The sequence below is a fragment of the Macaca fascicularis genome, chromosome 5 (genome assembly GCF_037993035.2).
Source record: "Macaca fascicularis isolate 582-1 chromosome 5, T2T-MFA8v1.1".
In the NCBI taxonomy this organism is placed as follows: Eukaryota; Metazoa; Chordata; class Mammalia; order Primates; family Cercopithecidae; genus Macaca; species Macaca fascicularis.
Window position 1 is genome coordinate 128992975 of NC_088379.1, and position 14932 is coordinate 129007906.

General features: G+C 35.8%; 1 long non-coding RNA gene across 5 annotated transcripts in view; it reads left to right on the top strand.

The window, feature by feature from the left end:
• LOC107129819 (uncharacterized) overlaps positions 1-14932 on the top strand; it is a 499418-nt gene that overhangs the window by 401937 nt on the left and 82549 nt on the right. For 3 of the 5 annotated variants that reach the window (XR_012435059.1, XR_012435065.1, XR_012435070.1), the window contains one exon: positions 213-1407. The exons of the other annotated variants lie outside the window; for them this stretch is intronic. This is a non-coding gene — a long non-coding RNA (uncharacterized lncRNA). Of the gene's footprint in view, positions 1-212; positions 1408-14932 lie in introns of those variants that run through there. 5 annotated transcript variants of the gene reach the window in all.

The window sequence follows — 14932 nt, forward strand, 5'->3', positions numbered from 1 at the left end:
TTATCTTCCTACTGACGATAATTTGGAAGGTAAAGAAGAGACACGTATGTTGCAGGAGCAACATATGATAAGGACGATTTTTCTTTTTGTCTTGAAAAAATGGTAACGGTGATTTTTGGCCTTGTTTACGATTGTCTGCCTGTGGTACTGAATACCATTAGGGGATGGCCTCTAACAATCTAATTCTGACCATGTCACTTCTTTTTTCAAAGGCGCCCAATGGCATTACACCTCAGCCAGAGAAGAAGCTCTTAAGGGATCAGGTGCCTCATTTCACCCATGGGCTGCTCCAGCATTTCCAGCCTCCTCACTCCTGACACACACAGGCACGTGCTCTCTGTGGAGTCTTTGCACTTCTGCTTTCCCTCCTGAAATGCTCTTCCTCTCAGTGTCTTCATCCTACCTCCCTCAGCTCTTTCATCTTGTTTAAAAAATGTCATTTTCTCAGTGAGACCTTCCTTGTCTTACTCAGTTTGGGCTTCTCTAACAAAAATACTATAGACTGAATAGCTTAAGCAGCAGAAATTTATTTCTCACAGTTCTAGAGGCTGGGAAGTCTGAGATCAGGGTACCAGCCTGGTTGGATTCTCAGTTTAGAGATAGCCATCTTCTCATTGTATCTCACCTGGTGGACAGCAGAGAGGGAGGAAGCAAGCTCTCTCACGTCTCTTCTTATAAGGACAGTAATCCCATTCATGATGGCTCCATCCTCATGACCAAAGGCCTTGCCTCCAAATAACATCACATTGGGGATTTGGCTTCAACATTTGATTTTGGGGGTGGGGGACAAAAAATTCAGTCCATAGCATTCCTAAGTGATCCTGTTTAAATTTTCTACCTAATCTCTTCTGTGCTTAAATTTATCTCCTTACTGTTGTTTATCTATTGCCAATGTAACCTATCTATGTATTTATCTATTAATCACCTATGTATGTATGTATGTACTATGAATGTGTGTGTATGTATGTAGGTATGTATGTATCTACCTGTCTAGTTTATCTAAGTCGCTTCAGAAATAGGAAGCTCTTTGAGGAGCAGTGCTTTTTTCTTTTTAGTTGCTCGTTCATGTATAACCGAACTTATACATAAACATGGTTATGGCGCCAGAAAGTAAGAAGGCAAAAAGATTCTTTGCATATACATTTATTGACGTACATGCTAATTGAATAAAAATATTTTATATCTACTGCCTTGGCAACCTGTATGTTTTAAGGTCTACAGAAGAAATTACAAAAATATACAGCACAACAAAACCATGGCTTTGACGTCTTACTTCTTCTTCAAAGGTAGTACGCAAAGGGAAAGCCATGGCAATTGTCAGTCTTGTAAATGGGAATTGTGGCATTTGAGATCTAGGTTTACTTTATTTAAACGCGCTTTCTACAATAAAAAGTATGTTTCCAGACACTTATAATTGTATTTTCTGAAAGGAAAAGAGAGTGATAATAGTTCCCGTGGTCTTAACTCTGTTCTTTTATTAGATTAACACTTTTCCTTAAATATCCTAAGAAATAATTGGATTCAATTTTGGACCAGAATGAATGTGGGAAGAGCTACAAATTTAGGTGGAAAATTAACCATCCCAAATTATAAAAGTCAATATTTATACACTAATCTGAAAACAATTGCAGCAACAATGTGTTTAAACAGAGCTATCCTTGTCACATTGTCATTCTGGGTAAAAGGGGGTCTCTTCTTTATTGAAACCCAAACCACAAGAATTCCCAGTTCCAAATTCCTTCTTTTCTGTGTGTGGCTAATACCGATTGAAGAAGTCTGAGGAATACTGAAAATGCGTTTCCTGAATCAGCTTCTTTTTTTATTTTAAAGAAATATTTTTTGATATAGATACATTGCCAAAAGATCTTAATAAAGAATTTTAACAACTGGTTATCCACAGAAAATGCAAATTTTTGCCTCTAGTTTCAAACAGAAGATGCAAGTGAATGACACCTAAATAAAGTATTATTAAATTCAAGGGTGTGTTCTTTGGGCATCTTTTGAAAAATTGTTCTTTACATAAGTTTTTATGTAGGACTTATAAATGTGAAAATGTTCACATCACAATGCACACAGGTTTGCATTTGCTTTCTTTTCTACTTAACTTGGAATTTTCTGTGCTTGACTATGTAATATAATAGCATTAAAAGACACCATTCTTTCTTCCTTCATGTTTGGGATGCAATTAATGAATATCTAACTCATGGCCGTTCTCAAGAGATCTTAGTTTCATTAAGAAAAAGTTGAATCTCATAACTGTATTAATATCTTGTGAATGTGCCTTATCATATTTGTCTGGGTTTTTGCTGTTCATTTCCTTGTGATAAAATTCCTGGGCAGAGCAAGTCTTCGGAAGTAAGCCCACAGGGCTGCCTGACAAGTTTATTTTGGGAAGGAAATAATCAATTTAGAGCTATTACTGCAGGAGTCCTTATCGAGCTCATTTCCTCATCTAATGCTTCACAAGCTAATATTACATGTTTAGCAGCAACTTCAAAGAAACAGTACTGTGCTTTGTAGGTTTTATTAATGCGAAATTTCTCTGAGGGCACCAAGTGTTTACCATTAACATGACTACAATCCACAGACTTGCAAACATAGGTCATAAAAACCTTAGCAAAGACTTGTGCTGCCATAGCCCAAGACACTATTAATGTGATTCTGTGTTAACTGCTGAATTACAAGGGCTAGGGCAGAGGCTGGGGGCTGGAGGGAGGGCAGACTGAGCTAGGAAGCAGTATTATGCCAACAGTCTTGATTTGTCTGCACTATCTCTTCTCCATTATTGTCCAATGTATTGAAAATAGTGATTTAGCCTAACAGCAATATAGTCAAAACAATGTACAGAGAGTGTCAGTCCATACTCAAGTAACAATAGGAGGATTGTTTTTTTCTGTATGGCACATTTAAATCCAGACCCTTATCCATACAGAGAAGCATTTAATGTTCTAAATTAGAATAGCAGAATAGCAAACGTTTAGGTATGGCACGTAAGAGATTTCAAGTAAGGAAAGATCAGGGTTAGGTTCAAGGCAAGAGCCTTGATAATCCTGAAAGTTCTTAATTAGAAATATGAATGATTATATCTTCCAGATCAAGATATCTTGGTGTTCATTTCAGGACTTTGCAGTGTGATTGTTTTCTGACCTTAAATACAAGAAAATTATTTTCATTTGCTATATATTAGATTAGACTCATGGGACAGGCTGTTCTCTTTGTCCACTAATAGCAAGCCTCTGTTGGACAGAACTAAGGAGATAATTTTAATTAAGTGTTATCTATACATGTCTCATATAATTTCCCACTTGAACACTATTTCTATTCCATTTTAAGCCACTACCATTCTGTTCAATAAAAACCACCTTAGGAGGGCTTCTTTTTCATATACAGATTAAACCAGTTTAAGAAAAGTCAGGGAGGAGGAGTGCCCAGGCACAGGGTCTGCTAGGCTTTACGGACACCCTTGCTGCAAATGAGCTGCAGCTGCACACTAGGAATGGCTCTAATGTCCAGAGTGAGAAAACCAAAACATCCCCTGGAATTTGGCGAGACCTTCAGGAAAAACTGGATAAAAATACGGAAATTATAGGAAAATCATTAGCAGTTGTTTGGTTATTTTTCTGTGTCAGTAGACTTTTGTTTAACATATTAGATATTTGAGCAGCACTGTAAGGGCTTTTGTTTAGTTTCTTTCACATTAAAAATAGCCAGTTGAGCAGCCAGCTTTACAGAGTAGGGTTATAAATTAGGAAAAGAAGAAAGGAGAAAATGATATGAAGCTTCTAAGTTGAAATAAACCTTCCTATCCAATTTAAAGTTTATAAAGGGGAGAGATATATCTTAGAGTTAGCTATCAAACTACCTCTATGATGACTAATATTGGTTTAGAACTCAATTCTTGTTGAAAGGGGAATATTTTTAGATGGGGATCTTTTTTCCAATTAAAACAAAAATTGAAAAACCCTAAATAAAATTTTGAAAAGAAATTAAAGATAGGACTTTTTTTTGCTTTCTTTAAGCAAATTATTATTTTATATTTTCATACAATCCTTTGAAAGAGGCGGAATAGTTCAGAATAGTTATTTTGAAATGCAGTTGCCATAAAACTCAACTGTTTCATAAACCAAGTCAAGTTATTTTACCATGAAAGTCAAATGATGGCAATTTTTGAAGAGAAAATATATAAAATGGACCTACCTTTTTCAATTTTTCTTTTTTTTAAAAATAACTTAAAACATTTTCCTACACCCAAATATAATGCAATATTTGATTTGGCACAGACATACATTTAGTTTATTTGAGTTTAATAATTATTTGGTTTAATAATTCCACATTTCATCGTGTTCTATAAAATGGCTCACAGCATCCAGGTGCTCTTCTACCTGAACAAAACTGGGAAATAAGTACCTGTGTCTGTCTTTCAGGCTATTTCTTGAACTCTACTTTATTTGAACTTCATGGGGCTTATAAAAAAAATAATAGCTTTAAATAACAAGCCCCGATCTCCCCTCAGAACAAGCAGAGAACAATTTGAAAGGAATCACTGCACACAACATTTAGGTTTCATCCTGTGTCCTCGACTGTTTCAAAGTTTTTGGCTTCCTTTTGGGTCTCCTTTAAAATCAATATCACTCATGAGTGCTTCCTTGCCTATATTTATAAAAATATGTATATATTTAAGATGCAGTTACTTTTCAGAGCATCGTTTCCTCTGATTTTCTTGCTTCCTTCTCCCCTTTAAAAAAATTTTTATTTCTAAGTTAGCAGAATGACTGTAACTTTTATCATATCTTATCTTAGGATGACAGATTTATCCCTACTTAGTGCCTGCCTGGATGTTGGGTATGGGAGCAATGATACACAATTTCCACCAAAAATTGAAATAACAAGATACGTAATTTTAAAAGTGAATTTAGAAATTTCTAGAATTTTTAGAAATTTTCTAAATTTGTAAAATCTACTGCAGGATATATTGGGATACTATAGAAATTGTCATTTTTGTAGGTAAAAATAGTCAAATACTGCCAGTGTCAGGAGGTTCATTAATTATGTCACACCTGCATTTGTTAGACATGTTATATTGATTTCCATTGTTTTTACTTCAATATACTACAAAACTGTAAACATTTATTTGGAAACAAATAGAATCTTCCTCATCCCAGCTTCGTGAGAACACCACTCTAAAAATAATTAACGATGTCTAATTCCCTGATGTACCATTTCACAATTGCATATGTTTTTTCTAAAACTTCAATTACTTTCAGTTGTTGCCCCAAATGAGTGGAAATTCATAACATCACTTGCTGACTTTAGCTGGAATTAAAGTACCAATAATACTCTTTAAAAATCTATATATTTTGCAATGAGATAGCTGGGTTATATGATGATGTCACTTTCAGCAACTTAATGCGCAATATCCAGTTTTCTCTCCCATGGTTTTGATGATTCATCTGTCTTTTCCTGCTTCTGGATGAAGACCACATTTTACCAGTAGTCCTGTTGCATCCTCCCTTGTTCAGTAGAGGATTGATCCCACCAATATTCTTTTTTCCTGTTAATACCTGTACCAAGCTGTTGAGGAAATAGTTTCAAAGCAATCCTTGAAAATGAGATTCTTGTCTCTACATTAAATGAGGAAACATTTCTTTCAAATGGGAGAGAGATTGTTATAAAGCCAAAATTACTTGTAGTCTCATCTAAATATTTAATTTTACTTTGTTACTAACGTTACTTACTGTAGTAAAAATTTTTCATGGGCATACCCCACTGAAAATGGAACCTATGGTTCAATATATCATATATCTTGTTTCTGTGTTATTACACTATGTTAATAGTCCATATATTTTCCAGACTTAAATGATATGAAAATGTATAATATTTCCTGTATTGATACTCAATACATGAAGTTGCCAAATTATTATGAATAACCTCATTTTTGATAATAGTCAAAATTAGTTTGTGAATGCATACTGAATCCTTCCATCCATCTGTTTTTCCATCCATCCATCCATCCATCCATCCATCCATCCATCCATCCATCCATCTGTTCTGTTCATCTATCATTCATACTTTATTCTGGATACTCTCTATGTAGAGATGGTTTGAGGATTTGTGGAGAACACATTAACTTTTTTATAGTGTTGAAGAAAAGGCAGAGAGGTTGGCCTTAAACTTGGAAATGAAGGTTGAGGCATAATTCTACATTGGTTTCTTGAAGGATGTGATCATTCAAAGTCAGGAAAGAAAAAATAGAATAAAACACATCTTTTGTTGGAAGAAAGTCATTAAAAACAAGAATAATTGCAATTTTACATTTATAAACAGACGTGAAATGCATTACAAAGATACTCAGTAATTGTTTTCCTGAGGAAATAGCTGGTGTGCAACACACAGAAGCCTTCCAACATTTGTCTCTGCTTTTCTGATTCGAGATAAACTTTAGTTACAGTTGAGAGAAAAAAGCGTGATCTTGAGCCTAAGGTCTATAGAATGAAAAAATAAATAAGAAAATTAGAAGCTCTTCTAGATAAAAAAGGAGAAGGAGAAGACAGATGGAAAAAGCAACACACATTTAAAATGACAATAAATATGAGATTGATTCGAGAAGGAAAAATGCGGTATTTGGAGTTAAACAGGATTGGGTTAGAATCTCTAGCTCTCTTTTCCTTTGTAAATTCAGGTAAATTATTTCAATGTATCCCAATATACATTTTCTCAATTATCAAATGAACTCAAACATTTTCGTGAAAATTAAATGAGATAATATATGAAAAGCTATTATAATTTTGTCTGCACTATAAGAGGTACTCAATATTTGATAGATACCTTGCCTACATTACTTTTGGCATGAATCTCAGGACTTCTGGTAAGCTTTTGTCCACATCATTGGACACACAGTAGACTTTTAAGAACACTTAATAGAGTTCCTGAATTAATTAGGTTTGGATTGTTAAGTTCACACTTCTAAAGATAAATTCAGACACACTAATGACTTTCTTTCTCAACTTCTTTCCCCAATCAGTTTTCCTAATTCAGTGTTTGAATGTTTATGTCATGTGACATGAGGGAGTGGGTGGGAATACCAGCTATTTTCTCTTCTTGACAATTATCTATATTCCATGTATGATTCAGAGTGGAAAAGAGAGGCAGGAGGTGAAATTCAAGAGAATCCTTGTCTGAAACCTTGAACAGGCTGGCTAAGGAAGCGGTGAAATTTTAATGTCTTTCCTTTAACTCTTGGCCCTTGAGCTTAGTCAGAGGAGGAACAAGAAAAGCTTTAGAATCCTTGGTATTTCGGTACCTCCTCAGTTTCCCTTTACTTCAAGTTTCAGTTCATTTCTGGCTGGAAACTGTGATACTTTCCCTGATCACACCAAGGGACATTTCTCTGTCTTTTCCTAATTTACATACTATTGACTACTGCAATACATACATATTACTTTAGTAATAATTTGAAGTATTATGTTTCATATGTATGCAAATTATTTTCCTAAATAAGCAGAAAGATATCTTCCCAGCCTGTATCTACATGGTGACTATCACAGTATTGACAGCAGCAGGAGACAGACAAATTCCTAGGCAGACAAGGGTGAGTCCCCTGTGAAACCCAACCTTCAAGCCAAAGACAACCAGAAGCCTGAAAACTGGGCTGCCAGTTCCAGATAGAGTTCATGACGACAGTGAGAACTTACTCAATGCCTTTTAGTAAATTGAATGGTGCTTTTTCCAGGCCCACCCATGGACCAATCAGCATGAACTCCCCCATTCTGAGCCCATAAAAACACTGGACTCAGATATACATGAGACTACCTGCCTTTGGGCCCCGTCTCACACAAAGAACTGCCCACTTTGGGTCCCCACTCATGTCGAGAGTTGCTCTATTGCCCAATAAAGTCATTCTCCGCCTTGCTCACTCTCTGGTATTGACATAACCTTGTTCTTCTTTGACATGGGACAAGAACCTGAGACCTGCCAAATGGCAGGTGGGAAGGAGCTGTAACACTGTAGCCCTCCCACCCTCTGCCGGCACTGGGCTGCTGCCTCACATGATGGGACCCAGCGGAGGGCAGGACCAGGTCAGTCCAGGAGCCGCTGGCCAGAGTGGATGGTAGGAACAATTGAGCTGTGCCATGCCCCGCATTTTCCAAAGTGTGCAGGAGTGAACAAGCTGAAACATGCCCCCGCCCCTGCCCCCATATACTGCTCTGTAGGTGGTGGAAACAAATGTGAGCTGTAACACAAATGAGCTGTAACACGCTGTCCCTGCCCTGTTTGCTGCACTGAAGGCAGCACAAAAGAGAAGGAGCTGTATAAGTCCTTGGGGGCTCAGGTCTTGGGACTCCCTGGGCAGGAGCCATAATACTCCTTGGGGTTCCATGGTTGCTGGCATCTCTGGGTTGGGTGCCACCACATTCTCCTTGTCCAGATGTCAGTACCCAAGGCAGAAGACAATTCCATCATGCCCAAATCAGCACAGAGCCATGGCAGGTGTGGACTCCAAGGTGGTAGTGCCAGCAGAGTGCTTCCTACTGGCCCGAGTGGTTGGAGTGAGCCCAGTGGTGAGCCCAGAGCCCAGCAAGGCTCAGGCAAGGCACTGCTGGCTGTGGAGATTTGTGGCTGCCGAAGTGGCATGGAAAGAATCCTGTGTCAGTATTCTGTATATTATAGTGTGAAAATATAGATATTACATGCATAGTCTATTCATTCTAACTTGATGATATAAATATATGTACATATTTCTCATTTTCAGATTTATTTGGTTTTTCCTTTTTTCACTCAATTTGTCAGCATATGCATTTTATTAGCTTAGTTTTAAGAATTAACAGTTTGAATTTTTATGTATTTCTGCTTTCTAATTTGTCAATATTTCCTTTAATTTTATTATTTCCTTTCTTCTCTGAAAATTGCTCATTGTTGCTTATAAAGTTTCTAAAGTTGGGCCAGGCACGCAAGCTTACACCTGTAATACCAGCACTTTGGGAGGCCGAGGCAGGCGGATCACGAGGTCAGGAGATCGAGACCATCGTGCCTAACATGGTGAAACCCTGTCTCTACTAAAAATACAAAAAATTAGCCAGGCGTGGTGGTGGACGCCTGTAGTCGCAGCTCCTCGGGAGGCTGAGGCAGGAGAATGATGTGAACCCCGGGAGGCAGAGGTTGCAATGAGCCGAGATCATGCCACTGCACTCCAGCCTGGGTGACAGAGCGAGACTCCATCTCAAAAAAAAAAAAAAAAAAAAAAAAAAAAATTCTAAAGTTAATGCAATTTACTTATGGTCATTCTTTCTCATTTAATCATGAAACATTTTAAAACTGTGACTTTGTATTTAAGATTAGCTAAGCCCTGCCTACTTAAATTTTATTAAAGTGTTTTTACTTTCCTTATGTTTTAGTTTGATTTTATCTTTTAAACCATTGTGTCAAGAGGAGGAAGCCTGGACATATTTCATTTTAGGTCATTTATTTGAGGGTTCTTTTCTGTCCTATACATTTATTTGCTCTCTGTTGCATAACATTTTTATTATTCAGCAGATTCTTGACATACTCATATTTAACATTTATGGTATTAACATTTATGAGTTACCCTGAAGTTACGTACGTGTAATCTTTTTCTATTTTTCTGAGGTTCACACTGGAAGTTAATGTGTTATAAAACTAGAGAACAAGAAAGGGGTAATCAGCAAGTCAATAGTTCTAGTTGTCCATTGAATATTCCTACTTCAATATAGTTGGTGGCTGTCTCAGGGATGGCAGATCCACCACAATTCTCCTTAAGTGTTAAGAGTTATGAAATATCCTCAGTTATGCGATATTATATTTGGTGAAGTAAATTATATTAGACAGGTTTTTTCCAAGTTTAGAGAATGAAAATATTTTTGGAATTGTGTTTGTATGTGTAACAAATCTTATCAATTTATTACAAAAACTAGTTTATATTCAACTTATTTACTTGCTACACAGTGCTTTAGGTCTTTAAACCTGTCTCAACCATGGTCTTAATGTCAATTTTTTCTTATTTTCAAACTCTTTTTGTTTCATGGATAAAGACCTATACAATCCAAAAGTGCACACATATAATGCTTTGTTACTCAATACATTGTTTCTCCATTCACAGTTTCCTTGAGGATTATACCCTTCAACAATGTGAAATAACTGTCTTTTATTCTTGATTATTAAATTCGGCCTTGAATTTTTACCTTGTCTAATTTACTACTCCTTAGTTTCCTTACCTTTTACCTCATAAATATAATACTATACTTTTATTGGTAACTATTTGTGTATATTTTTGAGGTCTGAGTATTTTAAGTAATTAATAGTTAGATTTTGTTTTAAACACTAACCTGAGTGTTATGTGTTTTTAAAACATATTTTAAGTGAGAAATTTGAATAAATGGCGTAAACTCTGAAAGATACAAAGTGACATATAGTAAAGAACCTTTCTCATATAACTTTCTCCTGGATCTGTTTCTTCCCTTCCAGAAGAAACTACTGTTATCAATTTCCTGTGTATCCTTTCAGCAGTAATTTATGGCTATATAATTGAGTGAATAAATGCACACATTTTGTGTGTGTGCACGAGTACGTGCATGCACACATACACACCCCCAAAGAGTTCCTGCATCTTGCCTTTTTTTCTTAACAATTAACCATGTAGATTGTTCCATATGAGCACATAATGTGTTTCGTCTTTTTAAGTGGCTGCATAGGATTCCATTTTGTATGTGGACTCAATTTATTTCATTATTCTCTTTATGTATGGTTAGGATGTTTTCAATCTTCTGATATTAAAATTTTTCAGTGAATAATCTTATGCACACCCCATTCATTTTTCACATTTTTACTATATATATAAAATCTTAGAACTGGAGATGCAAGATCAGGGGCATTTGTAATTTCCTTTTTAGAGAATGTATTTTAATTTTTTCAGTTATTGAGTAGATAATGCACCACATATTATAAAATCAAAGAAGACAATAGAGTAGGGGCAGACTAATGCCCCTTTCCCCCATCTCAGCCAAAGCTGTCAATACTCTAATTCCTAGAACTTGAGAGTATGTCACATTACATGGAAAAAGGACCTTGCACATACTTGGCAGATGCTATTAAGGTTAAGGTCCTGGAATGGAGAGATTATCCCGGATTATTTGGTGGACTGATCTAATCACATAAATCCTGAAATTGGAGAACACTTCCTGGCTGCAGTTACAGAGAGATGTGAGAATAGATGCAAAGTCAGAGAATCATGATCTTCTTGTTTTAAAGATGAAGGAAAGGGGCCACAAGTCAAGGTATATGAGTGGTCTTTACAAGCTGAAAAAGGCAAGGAGACGGATTTTCCCTTAAAGCCGTCAGGAAGATACGCAGCTCTCCTGACACCTTGATCTTAGCTCAAGGAGACACTTGTCAGACTTCTGACCTCCAGAAATTTAAGGTAATAAGCCTGTGTTGCTTTGAACCCCAAAGTATGTGGTAATTTGTTACAGGAGCATACACAATGAATAAAGGGGGAAATAGGGAAGAGTAAATCTCCATATACCCCTTCCCAAAGTAAACTGATGTCTCTCAGCAGATGTAGCCTTTCCCCACTTTTCTATGCCTGCTTTCAGATATATTCCATGCCTTTACAAGCACTTACATATCATATGTCAGGGATTCTAGGGAGCTTATTTTTTCCTTTTTTCACAACTGTGAAATTTGGATGCACCTTACAATCACGAGTTCTTAGACTTGAGTTCTCCTTAAGAAGATTTGCATTTGCTTTTGTCAGTCACTAGAAATGCTACCAACCTGAGATTATTCTTAAATTATCTGCTTGAGCACTCTCTAAGTTAAATCAGAGAGGTTAAAAATCTGTTGTTTTTTGAGCCTCATTGATAAGGTGAATTCGCTCCACAAACCCATGTGAGTAATGGTTTGTGCTTCAAATTCTTGGGGGAGATTCTTTTTCTCTCCAAGTAGTGTCAATGTCAAGTTTGAGACCAGCCAGTTTTCCTGCTATCTCTCTGCATGATAGGTTTGGTTTCCATTTGCCCTTTTTTTGAGAATGTAGCCATTTGGTGACTCAGCTGTATGTATGGATACTTAATTAGATTCTCAAGTTTATCCTTGGGATAAATTGCAAATAAAAATTGCGAATTAAAATGAAAAGCTCTTACCTTTGATGACATACGCTATATAAGGGAATTTCCTTCTATGGAAAGATTTGTGTATTCTCTGTTGTAGTCTATGGAGATCAAAAGGTTTTGTCAAGTTGTCAGAAAGATATCAAACATCGCTGCAATCATTCATGTTAGGAACATTCTTTTTTATTCTTCTACTTTGTAGTCTCAGTCATAAGACATCACCAATATTAATTGCATCAATAACAATGATGTCTCCATCTCCTCTCACTGTTCCTGAATGTTGGCACATATGAAAAGGAAAGAGGCCTTGCCATACAATCTGGACTTGTCGCTCCCTTTACAGTCAAGGAAATTCCCTTCCTTTCTCTCTCTTCTTGTGTATTCTGCTTAGTGGCCAAGCTCCTCTTTTTGTTAGAGCAGCTCACAGCTACTTCTCGAGAGAGAAAGAAAGGTGAGAGATAACTTTTCAAAGATAATTTATATGTAAAATGTGTTTATTCTAATCTTCTATTTGACTGTCATTTTTGTGTCAGGAATCTAGGTTGGAAATAAGTTTCCTTCTGTGTTTTGAAGGCATTTTCAAATCATTTTGTTAATTTCTTGTGGTGATGTTAGTGAATGAAAGCAATTCTGATTCCCAGCAATTTGCATGTAACCACCTTTTCCCTTTTTTGGTTAGTTTGTTTTTTCCATTTTTATCTGGAATCTATTAAAATCTCCTCTTTGCATGTTTTTGAAATTTTACATGAATGTACTTTGCTGTAGATCTACTTTTGACATTGTGTTGGGAGCTAAGTATACCCTTCCATTATAGAAAATCATGTCCTTGAATCTTGTGATACTCTCTTGAATTATTTTATTAATAATTTTCTCCCTCTGATCACCTCATTTTCTATATTTCTTTTTCCTCTTTGAAGTTCCTATTATTCTGATGGTGAACCTACTAGAATGTACTTCCAAGTTTCTTACCTTTCTGTCTTAATCTCTGTGTTCTTTTGTTCTATATTCTAGGATAATTTCCATAACTTTATGTTTTATATGCTTTTAAATTTACTTTAACATTTTAAAACATGTTTTATTTTATTGTACTTATTTTGTTTCCTTTAAATATCTTATTTTTAAATATTTAAATTGTTTTCTTTTTTCTTTTACATTTTAAGAGCTACTTTTTGTTCTCGACATATTTCTTTCCTTGGAGGATGCCCATCTGGCTTCAGGGCTGCAATTTATTTTCTTATCTTCTGTTGATATCTTTTTTTTTTTAGTAACTACCTTTAAAAAATGTCTCTGCGTAGTTTCTATTTCTTCCAAATTTCTTTTATTCTTTTTGGTTTGTTTAGTCTCTATCTTATATGGAAGAAGCTTTTCTCAGATGACAATACTGGGATCTCTGCTAATGACTAAGGCTGGGGGAGTAAAAATTGATTGGAAGCATTGACAGGTGGTTGAGATTGAGGACTTCGACTTCATTTCAGGGTGATCAGGAAGGGCTAATGACGGCATAGATGTCATGTAATTCCCTATTTTCATTAGGTACTCAGTTGTTTAACTATGCCTGGAATCCTTTTGTCCAGACAATATCCCTTTTACCTTCTCCAGACATTAAACCTTAGTATTTTTTCAAAGATGCAGAAAAAAGTAGCTACCTAAAGTCATAAAGCAGGAGAAGGCATCTAGGGCCTTAAGGATCTAATGACTCCTTAAACATCTTCTCTTCATCTTTCACTTTATTGTAGCACAACATCCTTCACTCCAATTCCAAATTTCCCAATGCAACTGCATCCTGAGCATTTTAAAGATTGTCCTGTTTAAACTGGATTGCCTCCCCACTGTGCTCACTACAGTCTTAGATCCCTTTACTAAAGAGCTGAAGCTTAAGGGTTTTAAACAATTTTCCAGTGGATACCGCCCCAAGACAATTCAGGGAATGTCTCATATAGTTCTAAGGGGAAAGTCATGGGGCTTGGTTTGTGGGCCATGTAGAGAGAAATTTTGAAAAATTATCATTTATCTTTCTCCTTTTCACCTTTAGTCTGCTGTTCAACCTGTATAGTGAGATCACTTTAAGTAAAATCCTGTTTTACTCAAAACACTATGAATTTCTTCCAGTGTAACTCCAGTTCCCAAATTCTCACTTGAACTTTAATATATCATTTGTGGAAGAAAGACCACACTAATTTATCCAAATTTCCCTTTGAATAAACTTTAAAGTAGCCAGAGCAAACGTAATTATACTTTTACCGTTAATCAATAATAGAGATTTGCTAAAAGGAATACCTGAAAATCAATACACCCAGCTTGTTTGTGTGTTGGTTGGTTTTGGTCATCATGACCATATGTCCACCACTTTCAAGTTTTAGAATTGATAATTGACTTCTCTTATGGGAGAGAGAAGAAAAAAGAAGAGGAAGAGCAATTAGATTACATGATTTAGGAAGAGAGGGTAGAATAAAAAAATGCCAGAGAACAGAATTGAAAAGTAGGAGTTTTTGGATTTTTGTTGATACTGTTTGTTTATTTTAACCTTAAGGCCATTCGATTTGGGTGAGGAAGTTTACAGCTTTGAATGACCAAATAATAAATTCAGTAATATAATTTTTAAGTGAAGTCATGTAGCTCTTTATCTTTTCCTCTTATAGGCTATATTCTAAGGCATCCAAATACTTAAGGTCTTGTTTATAAAGTTGCTCAGAAATCTATGGGATAAACAGACCAAAATTTGATTCCATTACATTCATAGTTCTTAATTAAAATACACATACATAAATTCAGTTTCACAATCGTATATCTTGATGGAGTACCACTTCATT